General features: G+C 35.7%; 1 protein-coding gene and 1 pseudogene across 5 annotated transcripts in view; one reads left to right on the forward strand and one right to left on the reverse strand.

Annotated features, from left to right (window-relative positions):
• The window catches only part of LOC147820571 (olfactory receptor 7D4-like), a 192,775-nt gene that overhangs the window by 152,507 nt on the left and 24,541 nt on the right, over positions 1 to 15,727 (forward strand). Inside the window, exons 3-5 of one of the 5 annotated variants that reach the window (XM_087204030.1) lie at positions 10,228 to 10,397; positions 10,652 to 10,786; positions 12,827 to 12,977. The gene's annotated coding sequence lies outside the window, so the exon portion shown is untranslated. Of the gene's footprint in view, positions 1 to 10,227; positions 10,787 to 12,826; positions 12,978 to 15,727 lie in introns of all 5 variants that reach the window. The other 4 variants (XM_087204032.1, XM_087204029.1, XM_087204033.1 and 1 more) reach the window with 4 other exon arrangements.
• LOC147820577 (olfactory receptor 7E24-like) lies at positions 6,736 to 7,622 on the reverse strand (annotated as a pseudogene).

The following is a 15,727-nucleotide window of genomic DNA, read 5'->3' on the forward strand; positions in this document are numbered from 1 at the left end:
CATCTTACTCAGAAAGAATAGCTATTTTCAAGTAAATCCTTTTTTCATATATACAGCATATATAAGGACCAAATTTAATGTCTCATTTTAGAAATACAAAAAATATTTAAATCACATTTACCTTATTTTATATATTTGTCACATATAAATCAAATAGAAAGAAATTCTATCTGCTTATTTCTTCTTCAGTTGCATTGTATAAAGTAGAAATCAACTCAGATGCTAATGTTCAGTCTCAGAGACACTAACAATATGCTCTCATCACATACATAGTAAATGGGACCAGTAGATTCAAAATTAAATTGTCGGACTCTGGATCCTATTTACTAATCTTAATTTTCCTAACCACTAGACTGTAGATGATATCCAGTTTCTAATTATGTACAAATCTGAGGAAAGTTTCAAATTTTTTACCAGTTTTCTTAGTGAAAGTGAAATCAGCCCCCTGGTTTTATTTCTGCTTTTGTGGATGAGCTAGCAGATTACAGGGATGGAGCAGTGTGTGACCAAAGCAACTGGAGAGAGACATGAGAGTGCTGTTTGGTGAATTATAATGTTCCCAATCTTTCAATTATTTTCCTCTGTGACCTACCTATGGGTGTCCTTTCTACAGAGGGTGCAGCAGGTGCCACAGACTCTTCTGTGATCTACCAGGAACCCCCAAAGGGACAACACAGTGAGCAAAGTTCACCTCCTGTCTATGGAGTGACAGGGAAATGGCATAACTTGGGCTGTTAATAACAAAGCTTGCCAGCATTCTCCAGACTGTTAACTTCATGATCTTACAATTTCTGCCATCCTCCTCCTCATCAACTTCATCTGTTTCATAATTGCAATTTTAAGTAACACTACAGAGATACTCACTTTATACTTCTGTGGGTAAGATATCTAAGGCAAGCATAAAAAGTGAGGGAGGAAACTAAAACTCTCAGTCATCTGAGGCCCACAATACAACAAGAAACATAAAGTTCACAATAATTCTAGCTGAAATTTTGCAATTATTATCCTTCCATTTGACTGATCAGATGATTAGAAAATAAAGTATCAGATAATCCTCTCCCTGGGCACTTACTGGGTAATGTTGCTTCTCTGCTGGATCATGACCAAGGAGTGCAGACCCAAAGCAATTTCTCTGCTTTGCACACTTAGTGAAGGTGCTGGTTCCTTTCTCAGCTTAGCAGAAATATAGTGTCAGATATAAACTTTCTGCTACAGACACCTTGGATCAGGAAACCCTATAGAGCCTACTTGGCTGTAAAGTCACACTGAAGAGCTAGAGACATATAATGATATTGACTACTAGACAGTCCTGGAGGCCCAAAGCACAGAGCTCATAATTAGCCATGTTGGCCCATGTATTGCAATCCCTGTGGACTTCCTAATAGTACTGGAGGCGAACAAGAAACTAATATGTCCATCACACCTTTGGGAATCTATTCAGGTGAAAATATCTACATACTATTCACTAGATTTGTTTCTTCTCTTATTTTCTTTTTTTTAAAAAAAGATTTTTCTGTATTTAACTTCCATTGTGGATTGTGGTAAAATATATACAACAAAATTGTCATTTTCATCAGTTTTATGTGCACTATTTGGTGAGATCAGTCATTTTCATCATGTAAACATATAACAAACATCCATTTACCGAAATATTTCCTCTTCCCAAACTGAAAATTTGTACCCATTTTTAAAACTCCTCATCATTGGTTCCTCTCCCAACCTTGACAATGACCAATCCACTCTAAAATAAATTCACAAAATATAAATTAACATCTATATCAATAATATGAACAAGAAGGCATGACTTACAGCTCTACATGTTTAATTTTGCTGGAAGTCCAAATGAATGCCGAAGTCCTGAGACAAGAGTGTTCTCCTGTGGAGTTTTGGTAAATTTTTAATGTTTCTGTTCCTCAGGCTGCAGATGAAGGGATTTTGCACACGGGTGGCCAGAGTGGAAGACACCAAAAGACCTGAACCCCGAGTAGTCTACTCCAGGGACTATTCTATTAAAAAAGCAAACTAACAGGTTGTATCGCAGGTGGAGAAAGCATTATTTTTCCTATAATCATGAGTTTTGAACAGTGAAGGAAAAAAGTTAGGAAGAGAAACATATCCCTGAGATAGGGGGAGAACCAGAGTTGGCACCAACAAAATCCATGAGTATATTATTGGTGAAGGTTTCAGAAGAAGCAAGATTAAAGCCTTGAGAATGGAAATTTCCATATCTGTGAAGAATGTAAATTAAATCAATCAAATTTGGTAGCAGGAAATAAAAAATACACACACAATCACACACACACAAATGGAAAAGACACACTGTCAGGTTCTTAATAATTAAGTAATGCGGGTGACATGCGGCCTGTCCTTCCTGAGGTTGAGGTACGTGGTGACATCCACACTCTCCACTCTGACCTTGCAATAATCCCAAAATGGACAGCCCAGTGAGAAAGAGGTTTCTTCCAGGGGAGTCATGAAAGTGAAAGAGCTGTTAAATGTAATCATTAGGCCCATGACCAGGACACAAACTCAAACAAGAGCTATTTATCTTTTTTTTCTCCTAATACACAAAGCTTCATATGAAAATATCTGAAACGCTCAAATTGAGCTGCCTTTCTTGGAAGCTGATATCCTTTTTATCCTTTGTTTTGAAAATCTTTTCTTAAGTTCTACAGGACATTCTCAAAAGGACTGGAAAAGAGTATTTAGATCACTCTAAAAACTGTTTTGTGAGCATACTGATTGCATCAAGGATTTGTGAACTAAAGAAGGTGTGGTTTAGTTTTTAATAAATATTTTCACTTTTTCTTCTTCTCTTTTGGTGCTATACATGGAGTCCTGAGCCTGCTAGGTAAATGCCCCACCAGTGACCCATTCCCCAGCCCTCATTTTGAAATTTTTGATATGTTCTCTGTGCCAAACAAGGGAGAGGCTTCAAGAATCAGACTAAGAGTTGGTAATTTGTCTCTGTATATAAGCATATAAGTACAAGTGTAAAGTAGAAAAACAGTAACTTCATGTAACTGGATATTTTGATATAACTGTATGAAAATACATCTGGTCATTACTACCACTAATAATAAGACATAAGTTTTATTTTGTGTTTATTTTATACATTCATCATTTTAACAACAGAAGGAGGATCCATTCTGTCTTTTACATCTGCAATGCAGTTGTACCAATGAGAAATCTACTCAGATGACCATACTGAATCACAGAAACACTAATTACTTACAATTCCAGACAAAGGAATAAGTATGACAGGATTCAAAGTGAAAAGTTAATCTGTGGGTCTGATATCTTAATCTCATTCATTATGTCCCAGTCATCAGAAAGACTTAAGCAGAAGTCTAGGGGTCTTAACCACTGATATATCTGAGCTGTATATTTTTATTACTATGTGTTTTGATACATACTAATTACATTTATCTGGTTCTATCAGTACATACGCATATTGAATCTGGACCCATTTCATTTCACCTTCTTCCACACCCTCCCTCCATACAGAATAATGAAATACTGCTACATAGTCATACTATGGTATACTGGTACATAGTCATATGACATATTTTGATTATTCTATCCCCATCTTCATTTTTGCCTCCTTGCTCTACTTTCCACTGTCTCCCTGATTCCCTTCCTTTCTAAATTCTACATATTCAGATCCTGTCATCACTCCTTTATTTTACTTAAACATATAAGAGAAAAACATATGATATTTAACTTTACGAGTCTAACTTGTTTCACTCAATGTGATGGTCTCTAATTCCATCTGCTTCCCTCCACAAAATATCTTCTGTTCTACTTTATGACTAATATCCCATTGTGTACCATTCATCTGTTGAACGCCATTTTCCTTAACTGTTCATTTGTTGATGGGCAGCTAAACTGGCTCCACAGCTTAAATATTGTGAATTGTGCAGGACTGAACATGGTTTCACATCTATCACTATACTATGCTGACTTTAATATACCAATGGGAAATATAATTGGATCAAATATATTTTTCGGTATTAGCTTTTAGATTGATCACCATCCTGATTTCAATAGTGACTGTACTACTTTACATTCTTACCAACAGTGTGCAAGGGTTCCTTTTTCTCACATCCTGACCAGCACTCAATGTGTTTGTATTCTAACTGGGGTGTGATGTAATTTCAATATTGTTTTCACTTGCATTTCACTAATGTATAACTACGTTGAATATTTTTTCATATAATATTGGCCCTTGGTACTTCTGAAAATATCTCTTCATCTGCCTATTTGTTGACTGGGTATGTGGGTTTTTATGTTGAAGTTAATTCTGAGTTGCTTTTATAGGCTGGATATTAATTCTGTAGCAGAAGACCAGCTAGCAAATTTTATCTCCTACTCTGTACATTATATCATGACTCTTGTTTCTTTTATTGTGCAGAGCTTTTAAGTGTGATGTAGTCACATTTGTTGATCCTCAATATTATTCCCTGAACTACTGGAGCCCTAGTCAGGAAGTTTTTGCCTTTGCCTATGGATGCAAGTGTTTTCCCCAGATTTCTTCTAACCAATTCATAGTTTCTGGTCAAACAACTAGGTCTTTGATCCCTGAATTATATTCTTAAACCCTTTCCAGTTTTATGAGTAGGAATTTTAAAAGCCCTAAAATTACTTCTTATTTTGAGATTGAGTTGGAAGATACAAGAATGGGAAAAGATATAGTCAACTGTGAAAATATATTGGAGTAGTCTATCCAACATTACCATGTATGCACTTCTGTGATCTTTTCCTGTGATTCACATCTACCTTTGTTGTGGTACATGGAGCATCTGCCATCCTCTGCTACCCACTACCAAATACCAAAACTCCCAAAGTGAGGCACAGTGAGCAAGACATATTTTCCAGCAGTGACAGGGCTGTGGAGTGGCTGACTGCCTCGTTAGCACCATGAGCTATGATTCAACAGCCAAAATGTCCCATGTCGGTAACCAGATCAATTCAAACAAGGCTTCACTGTGTTCAATCTACCAACCTGGTATATACTACATAGAAATGATGTCCTCATTCCTTTTCTGTAAGACAGTAATATTGTGAAAGCATACAGCTTAGAGAAGATCATGCAGAATGAATGAAATAAGCAACATATAACATGTAGCTCATAGAAATTTGGGGAAAACACTGCCCTGTGCTTACTGGGATAATTTGTATCTCTACTGGGTCATGAACAAGAAAATGAATAACTGATGTGTTTCCCCCACTACAAGTTGTCCAATGAAGGCTCAGGGTCTACCTATGAGATTGATAGAAATATTATTGTAGATAGCTAAGCTAGTTAGAAAATATTATAAGGCAGTTAGGCCAGGCCCACACCTAAGCACAGAAGACAACTGAGGCACATTTGCTAAAAGGTCAGGATTCAAAAATGAAGAAATACTACACCCACATACTTCCCCTAGTGATGAACAGCAGTGATTGATATTCTATAGTCATCAATCACCTCAACTGGGGACCAATCCCCCCAGGGCATTTCCTTTCCAGAAAATCATTATTCATTCCATGCATGCTTGCTATATGACTGTTCTCCATTTGATCCCCAATTAATCAATATTACCTAAGCAACTACACTTATAATGTTATTGGTTGATCATAGTTTTTTCTCACCACATACTCACCTTGTGATTTTCCAATTGGATCTGATTGCTTGACTATAGTTTTGTTCCACTTTGAACCCACCTCACCTCATGGCTTTGCTTGATAAAGCACTTTTGAGAAACAGGGTCGGTGGAAAGCCCACTTTTAGGTCCTCATTCTGTCTCTCTTAGAAGCTATCTTTGTTGCAATAAATTATTCCCACTGTTAACCTCATTATTCCTAGAATTCATTCTCCGATTTTAAGAACACAAACTCAGCATTTTACATATCTCACAAATGGAGAGTTATAATATTTCTTTTATGCTATTTGGATTATTTTGGAGGTCCTATATCATTGATAGATCCTATGCTCTATATCAATATGATGTCAGATAGATACCTTCTTAAGAACACAATTTTAAGAGGGGAAGACACAGATATAGATAACAGTAGATTGGTCCTAAAAATGAAAAAGCTGTGGACATAGGCTGATTGTTTTATATTAATTTGAAAGATTGATGCACAGAGCTCATAGCCAAAGCATTTCCATATTATCCAAATTGTTAAGAACTTCTTAATATTAATGGAGGAAGAACAAGATGAAAACAGAGTGGATGCCATCTCTGTTTTTCATCTCTTGCTCTATTTAAGAGGAATCTCCTATGTGACATTCACTTAGTTTTTTGTTTCCTTCTTTAAAAAAAAAAAATCTACTTTTTATCTTCATTATTTATTGTGGTAAAATATAAATAACAAAAGTTAACAGAATTATTTTTGTTGCATGATTCAGTAGTTTAATGGTATTCATATCCATATCTAAATACTTTCAAGCCCCCAACTGAAACTTAGTACTCATTTTTTTTTTGTACCAGGGATTGAACTCAGAGCCTTGCATTTGCCAGGCGGGCCCAGTGCCACTGAGCAACATCCCCAGTCCCAGTACTCATTTTAAGGAGTCTATGTACTTCCTGATTCACACAACTTTAAAATGCCATTCTATTTACTATAATGAGAAATTAAAACCCTCAAACTATAAATATAAGGTGACTAGGAGGCAGAACTTAAAAGACTATATACTTAAGACTGATGCTTTTTCTACCTATATTCTATGGGAGGCATAAAGTTCTGCTATTAGACTTTTCTTCTATGAAGTTTCCTCAGGGCATCTTTAATGTCCCTGTTCCTCAAGCTATAGATGAAAGGATTCAGCATAGGAGTCACAACTGTGTACATCACTGAGGAAACCAAACTCTTTTGAGGAGAGTGCACTATGGCCGATCCAAGGTAAATCCCAATGCTTGGGCCATAAAATAAGCAAACAACTGACAGGTGGGACCCACAGGTGGAGAAGGCTTTATACTTCCCTCCTGATGACAGAACTCTCAAAATAGAGGAAGTGATTTTATAATAAGAGAATAGTATTATCAAGATAGGAAAAAATCCAAATATGGCACCAACAAAATATGTAATTATGTTTTTGGTGAAGTTTTCACTAAATCTAGATTAAGGATTTGAGCAGGTTCACAGCAGAAGTTGGAAATTGAAACATCCTTGAAGTAAATGAACTTCAAGACAATCAAAGTATGCAGCTGTAAGTCCAAAAGGCTTAGAAAAACACAGGCAAAAACTAGAAGGATACATATGTGAGGGCTCATAATGACTGGGTAATGCAAGGGGTGACAGATGGCCACAAACCTATCATAGGCCATCATAGTCAGAAGCATGTCATCCATACATCCAAAAATAATAAGCAGAGACATCTGTGTCAGACAGCCCACATAAGAGATGAATCTGCTCTGAGTTAGGATGCCCACAATCATCTTTGGGACAGTGGTGGAGGTGAAACAGATATCCACAAAGGACAGATTGGAAAGGAAGAAGTACATGGGGATGTGGAGGTGGGAGGCAGAGCAGATGGCCAGGATGATGAGCAGGTTCCCAAGCACTGTGATCAGGTACATGGATAGGAAGAGTCCAAAGATGATGGGCTGCAGGTCTGGATCCTCTGAGATTTTCATGAGATGGAATTCTAACACAGCTGTTAGATTCTGCGCATCTATATTGTCTGGACACCTTGTGAAAGAGAATAATACAGAAAAAAATGCAAAAAAATATATATACTCAGCACTCTGTATATATTTTGTACTCACATAGTCACAACAATTTATTCTTGTATTCCATATAACTTTGTTAATATATCTGAGTTCTACTAAACTTAAATTTTTAAAATAAATCTTACATAATTCATGTTATTATTATTCACCTGTTTTTTACACAGTCCACTGAGCAATGTTAGAAGACCAAGAATATTGGAGACAAAAAGTTTATGATCACAATAGACTATAGCCTATTCTTTTAATAAAAGCTGAGAATAAGTAATAGCTTTTTTCTTTAGGAAAAATCATTCTGAAGGAAATTAAGAAGTATCCTAATTATGGTATTTCTATCAAAACCAGAGCCCAATATTCTGATACTCAGAATTTTAATAAGACCTCTAAAAGAGCTTGGACTCTATCATTTCATCACTGACTATTGACAGTTCGTATTTATAAAATGTTCAATATGTGATCAAAAGCAAGTGGAAGTGATGAAAACCAGGAAAGCTCAGAAAATAAGGTAATCTGGTAGTTTCGTCAGTTGTAATATGGTGACAATAATTACCTACTTTAAACAACTATTTTATGAAAACCTTCAAAAATCCTTTTATTGCACAGAATAGAAGTTTTCTATCCCATTTCTCAATATTCACTTCATGAATTTTTGGGGGGGCGTGTATCAGGGATTGAACTCAGCTCCTTGCACTTTCAAGCAGGCGGAGTTACCCCTGAGCTAAATCCCTGGCCCTTCTTCATGAAATATTAAAATGTCCAGACACCCTGGTCTAAAAGAAAAACCAGTTTAATTAGAATATTTGCATGTGAAGATTTTTTGGTTCTTTCTTACAATAGGATTTAAAACAACTGCAGGCATAAATTTCCTGGCATTTAGAGCATGGTTCTTTAATATCTTCATATTAACTGTTTCATTAATATTAATGCACACTATGTACATTTTAATGTAAAATTTTATATTTATTTTAGATTTAATATTTGACATTTATTTGAATTATAATCTGTGAGTCTTTTGTTCTTGATATCTTGGCATGACTCTATTCTTCCACACACCTTGTTCCCATGAGCAACTATTGTTAGTTACTTGGGGATAGATATTCCTGTCATTGCTTCTACATCTCTGTTGATTACTGTATCCATAAAGCCTTCTCTAAAGACTACCTGAAAAGTACCTAAAATGCATCTAGGTAGTGTATAGCACTTAATATCTCTGAAATGTTCTACTTTATAACAACATGGAAATTTATTTTTCTTTGTGAAGTAAATACAACTACCTTAAATGATTTAGGTGATAAATTGCATTACCTCAGAGAGAGCTGTGATTTAATCTGTGAGCTTATTGTGAGGACAAGCATTTCAATGATTTTCTGCTCCTCTCCATAGCATACATGAGTGAATATCTCCCTGAAAATATGTGTAGAATATAGTTCTTTGACTTCTTGCAATTGATATATACTCAATTTTGCCATTAACTTGCTATCTCATTTAAAAATCAGTCATTATTAACTGTAATATATTGTTATATAAGTATATATTCTATATATAATATATCTATAATCAAAAATATCTCAGAGGTTCATATGGAAATAATCTTTCCAAAATGATTCTACAAACATTTCATTTAGCATTGAGAATATTATTTTCATTTAACTTTTTTTTAAGACAGTGCCTGGGAGTCATGAAATAATCATGTTTTTTGTCCTGAATAGTTGAAATGCTACAATATGTTAGATGTCTGTGACTCTCCTTCTCTCTGTGTTCATACTGTTTAATGTCAATACAATAATCTCTATTGCCACAACACTTGTTGTATATAAGATACTTTTGGAAGCTAATAAATATTTGCTCATTGTGGATGATATTCCAATAGAAGGTTCCTACATTAATTATATAATGAGTTTTGCCAGGTGTGGTAGCATACCCCTATAATCCCAGAACTTCGGAGCCTGAGACAGGAGGATTGCCATGAGTTATAGACCTGCCTGGGCTACATAGTGAATTCAAGGCCAGCCTAGGGAGATCCTGTCTCAAAAAAATAAATTAAAAATACATATGGAGAGTTTTATAGTGAATGCCATTGTTGAAGGGCATTGGAGCTATGGAATAATGTGAAAGTATTAATGGGTTTTAACTCAAGTCTTTAGGGTAGCACCTTCACTTGATGCACATTTTCTCTTTTGATACCCGTGAAATTTTCAGCCATGATCGCCAAATAATTTTAAGTGTTCAGCACAATTTAATGCAATTATAGGGCTCATGCCCATGACATAGACCCAAACAGCTACTTTACCTTATCTCTACTTCAGTAGGACATTAATGAAAGGGATGAAGCTGCAGACAGGAAAACATCAAATATGTTGAGGCCACCAGGCTATGATAAAGTATTGTGAACCACTGATTAATTTTCTCATTACTATGAATAATAATATCTAAATTTTTCCTCTGATTTTATAACTTTACCACATATTAACACAAAACACCACTCATTATGTTTAATATTTCCTCAGTGCAGTTGTATCAACTAATAATCACCTCAGCTGTCAATGCTAAATCTCAGAGATACCAACAACCAGCTTCATTTTAGAGAAATGATATGTCTACATCAGCAAACAAGATTTAAAATTACATCATCAGTTCTTGGGTACCACACATGAATCAGTTTTCATTGTTTCCCAACCGTAAGTAAGTTTAAGGAGAGGTGTGGACAGGTATGCGTACTTTTATCTCTTTCTTCTTTTCTGAATAGTAACAAAATCAAGACCTGATCATAAGTATCATTTTCAATTGAATGGGCCAATTACATAAATGCAGAAGAATGTGGGCAGCTGCAGGGATACACTAGAAAGGAAAAAAAGGCAGAAGGATTTGCTGAGTGAATGTGTGCCTTCTATCTGTGATCTTTTTCTATGATAACAATCTTTCTTCTCTCTTTGCAGCAGTTCTCACCAACTAGTCTGCAATGTCATCTACAAGAAATCCCCTAAAAAATAAAGAGCACGTGGAGCAAGAAATCTCATCTCAGGGTGACAGGGATGAGAAATGACTATCTGAGTTTTGAAGGCAACATACAGGTGCTCTATGTCTCTAATCAGATAGCACACATTAAATAATCATGGTACCTTTGACTTTTCTATAAAAACTTATAATGAAGCATTTTTCAACTGGAAGCTAAATTTATTCAGTCTACAAAGAACACTGATCTCAGCACCAGACCCTCAGGATTATCTAAATAACAGATTACACATTATGGATAGTTTTTTCATTTTAATTATCATCTGTATTATCAAGTTCATGTGTGAGACCTAACTAACTCCATTTTAAAGTTTGACTCCATCTTAAATATAAGACAGTAAAGTGGCCTTGACATAAATTCCACTTCACTGAAGTCAACTATTCCCCTCCTCTCCTTTGTGCCCATAAACTAATGATAAAATGTCCTTGCTGTGGGACAACAGATAAGAAAAAGAGACACAGCTCCTAACTCAATCCTCTGTCTGCCCAGAAAACAGATGCCCCCGGGCCCATTATCTATAGAACATTCTGTCAATGTGCTGATTGTTCCTTTTTCCCATAAACTCTACATGTAGCCACCCCTCAACCCCCCATGCTTGCTAAATATAAACCAATCATGTAACTGCTAAATGGAACATCCCCAAACCTTGTGGTAGCCACAATAAAAACCCTGCTGATTTGGAATTCGGGGCTCTCAATCCTGATCCGCTGTGTTGGTGATGGTTGAGTGCCCCAGCTCGAGCTTGAATAAACGACCCTCATGTGTTTATATCGGAATCGGCTCCTTGGTGGTCTTTGGGGACTTCGCGATCTGGGCACAACACATGAACAGCTAGGAAATGGTTATGTGTGACCTATTTTGGGTTATATCTGGTGAGATATTTGTAGGAAGTAGAACCACTCTGAGAAGAAAACAAAATTCATATAAGATTACAGTAACCCTCACTACATCTAAAATCATAGACTTCATAGTTCTCAAGTCTTAAATTTTCACTTTTTGTCTTCCCATTATCCTACTCAAACCACATGTTTGTTCTCACTAAGAGGAAACAAATCCTCTGGCAGTCCTTCCTCAACCCTTCATTTCCCTCAGCACTTACTGATCTGCATTGTGGCTGGGGTTGGTCATGATCATGGATGTAGGCGCTGTCCTCAGGACTGATATGCATGCATCTCAGAGAAAAGATTCTTGGTGTAAAAAACCAAAGAGTCATGCCCATGAAACAAACTTTAGCAGAGATATTGAACTGAAGGACTGCAGGCCTGGGCTCATTACTGACTATATGACCTTGGAGGCTCAATGCACTCAGGTCATAATTAGCCAAATTGGTCCACTTTGTAACAAACTCTAAGGACAATCTAATGTTAATTAGGAAGGAGAAGAGAAAATGGATGTCCACAAATGTTTGAGGACTCTATTCAGAACAAAACTTACAACTACTACATATTTCTTGCATTTCTGTTTCTTAATAATTAATTTGGATTTCATTTAAATGTTTATTGTGCCATATATAAATTCTAAAGGAAAGTTTATAATTCAGTGCCTTATTTACATTTGTACTGTGGTATATTCATCACAAACATTCATATTCAGAAATTTTTCATCTTCCCAACTGAAACTGTCTACCCATTATTAAAAACATTCCCATTTTTTCTCACCCTCAACACTGGCTACCACAATTGTATCAAATATGATGAGAATTTTCAAGCCATTATGCTTCAAAATAAAGTGAGTGAGGATTCAGAATTTAGAGCTCTATACATTTAGCTTTTTTAACTTTTTTCATATATGTTTCCAATATATAAAAGTTATATTCATCTTGGGAATTGGTACATATATATATATGTCATATTTTAAGTGATTTTAATTCCCCTTCCCCTCCTAATCATTCCCTTTCTTGCCATTCCCAGGTCTCCTTCCCATGTCTACAAAGTCCACTTCCCTCTTTTCTGTCATTTCTCTTTTATTTTGCTCTTTGAGTCCTTAATATTTTGGATATCTTATATGATCCTACATTAAACTCCTTGTCTCAGGCTAGAAATTAGACTGTTCTGTTTTAAGCCTTTTTGGGGTAATGTTTAATGTTCTTGTTTCTCAGGCTATAGATGAAGAATTCAGCATAGTAGTGACCATGTTGTAGTGACTGAAGCCACCAAACCTTTTATGGAAATTGTGACAGATCTGAGTCAAGCTACACAGAAATATATGTTCCATAAAATGAGCAAAATACTGACATGTGAGACCTACAGGTAAAGAAGTTTTATACTTCCCCCCGAATATGGAATTCATAGGATGGAAGAAATAATAAGATAAAACTACCCAAGAAGGAAAAAAAATAAACCAAATATATATGACCAGTGAAATACATGACCATGTTATTGGGTAGTTGTCAAAATATTAAGAATTAAGAACTTGTATAGGATCCCAGAAGCAAATGGATAATTCTACATCCTTGAAGTAGGTAAATTACGTAGCAAAAAACAGTACAGCAGAGAGTCCAAAAGACTAAGTAAAATGCACAACAAAACAAAGCCAAAGAGGGGAGGATTCATGGATGTGCACTTCAGGGGTTACAGATGACCATGTGCCTGTCATAAGACTTTGCAGTCAGAACCAGGTTATCCATACTTCCAGAAAAGACAAAAATAGGATCTGTATCAAGTACCACATGTAGAGCATGATCCTACTGTTATAGGAATGATCCATGGTCATCTTTGGGACCACAATGGGTATGAAACAGGCGTCATCCCAGGACAGATTGGAGAGGAAAAAGTACATGGGGGTGTGGAGGAGGAAGTCAGAGCTGACAGCCAAGATGATGATAATGTAAACACAGGACAGCTGTAGGTCTGTATCCTCTGAGAGGTTTCTGAGTTGGAATTCTGAGACACACATTTTACATTGTGTAGTTCTACATTGGTTTGATACTTTTGGAAGTAGAAAGGAGTGTGGGGAGAAGGCAACAAATAATTGGCACCCAGGACTCTGAGTGTATTTTGAATTCAAGTAGACAGAGGCATGTATTCACACTTCAGGCCAATCAACCTTCAAAGGCATTTCTCAGTTGTGACAAACCCATGAAATTTGAGGTCTGAGTATCTCTTCATGATTCCATTCTCCTGTATACTTGTCCTCCAAAGGTGACTACTGCAAGGAATTTGTTGGGTAGCTTTTTCTCAGTTTCCATGTCAGTATTGATTTACGTATCCATGATGAGGTTTCTGAAAAACTTATTAAAATGAGCCTAAAGCTCATCTAAGTAGTCTACCACACAACACCTACCATCCCCTAAATATACTAGTTTACAATGACATTTAAGTCTCTCTGTGAAATACATGCAGCTACTGCAAATTTTTTAACAGACACACTATATTAACAGAAAAGAGAGTGTGATTGGACTTGTTATTTTATTGTTATTACAATCTTTTCAAAACTCTTATGTTCCCCTCTGTATTGTGCAAGTGAGAATTCCAAAAATATAGATGTAAAATAATTGTTTGAATTCCAACAATTAATACATGCATGAACAATTTTACATTAATCACATTTTCCCATTAAAAACTCGTTCTCTTCTACTATATTATATTTCTTTCAACAAATACACTTTGAAATATCTGTAAAGTAGTTCTAATAACAATTCTTGCCTGATTAGTGACTATGAGATTCCAATTTTTGTATGGAATATTATTTCCATTTGGCCCCAGTAGAGAAGAAAATGCCTTGGGATGGGAGCCTTAGAATGAAACCTTCAGTAGCTGGAGGGGTGGTGGGAGGGGAGGGGAGGGGGGAAGAAGGGAAACGAAAAATTATGAGAATGAAAAAGAAGGAAACAAAGTCTATGTAAATAGGGAAGGGTGGTGGGGGTGAAGGGCACATAGGTAATGGGGGAAAAATAAGAACTAAGATACATCATGTTCAGGTACAAACACCCAACGATAAATGTAAATGTATTGTATACCTAAAATGTACCAATTAATATATAAATAAAATATAATAAAGATGGTGTCTTCTCTAAAAAAAAAAAAAGAAGGAAATCTTCAGTGCCCCATCATGAACCTGCTCTCTACTCACAGTGAATATCAATCTTTCCATCTCAATAAGATCATACTCCATGGTGGAAATAGAGAAACACCCATGTACATGCATCTAAGTAAAGTTTGTAAATTAAATATTTAGTCATTACAGTCTTTTTCAAATAAAGGATTCTATCACTATGGAATAAGCAAGGTTATTGACGAATACAATTTTTAAGTGGCATTGGAACTAAAACAATGTGAAATTATGTAATATCCTTTAGGCTGATTCCCTTGTAGTTTGTCTCCATATTCTCTTTATGTATCTTTTTCTGTTTTTATGATCATGATCTATTTTTATGATATCTGAAGTTTTGTTGTTTTAGATGTTGTTTAATAGATTCATATGGCCCAGGTGTACATGACAGGGAGACGGTTAAGACATTTTGTTGGTCAGAAATATTTGTAAAATTATTCATAAATGTCAGATTATATAGTAGATTAGGACTGATTTTTAATGGGATAAAATGTGGTTAATAGAAAAAATTGCTCATGTATCAATTGCTGGAATTCAAACAACTATCCTCCTCACATATGTTTTTTGGAATTCTCACTTGCATGATATAGAGAGAGGAACAAGAATTTCAAAAAGAGTGTAATAATGATAAAAAGACAATTCAAGTCCTCTTTTTTCTTTTGATGAAGTGTATCTTTAGTTCTATGAGACAATATGCAGTCAAGAAAGCACCAGTTCTGTGGAAGCCACAGTGATTATGCTGTTTTTATAAATCAGTGCAAATTCCAACAATGTCAGAGATTTTATTGTTTATGCTTTTGTGCACCAGGCAAGATACAGGATATGATAACAGTTTGGGGTATTATAGTTACTATCATCCACCTGTTTGTTTTTATCCTTACCTCAACAATCCTTGTAGACTGCTTAGGAAACAGTTTACAGGGGCCCAGCTTCTGCTGTTGTCAGCAAG

Source organism: Heterocephalus glaber, unplaced genomic scaffold (genome assembly GCF_053883595.1).
Source record: "Heterocephalus glaber isolate CG9 unplaced genomic scaffold, H.glaber_assembly_v1.0 deba00001845, whole genome shotgun sequence".
Taxonomy (NCBI): Eukaryota; Metazoa; Chordata; class Mammalia; order Rodentia; family Bathyergidae; genus Heterocephalus; species Heterocephalus glaber.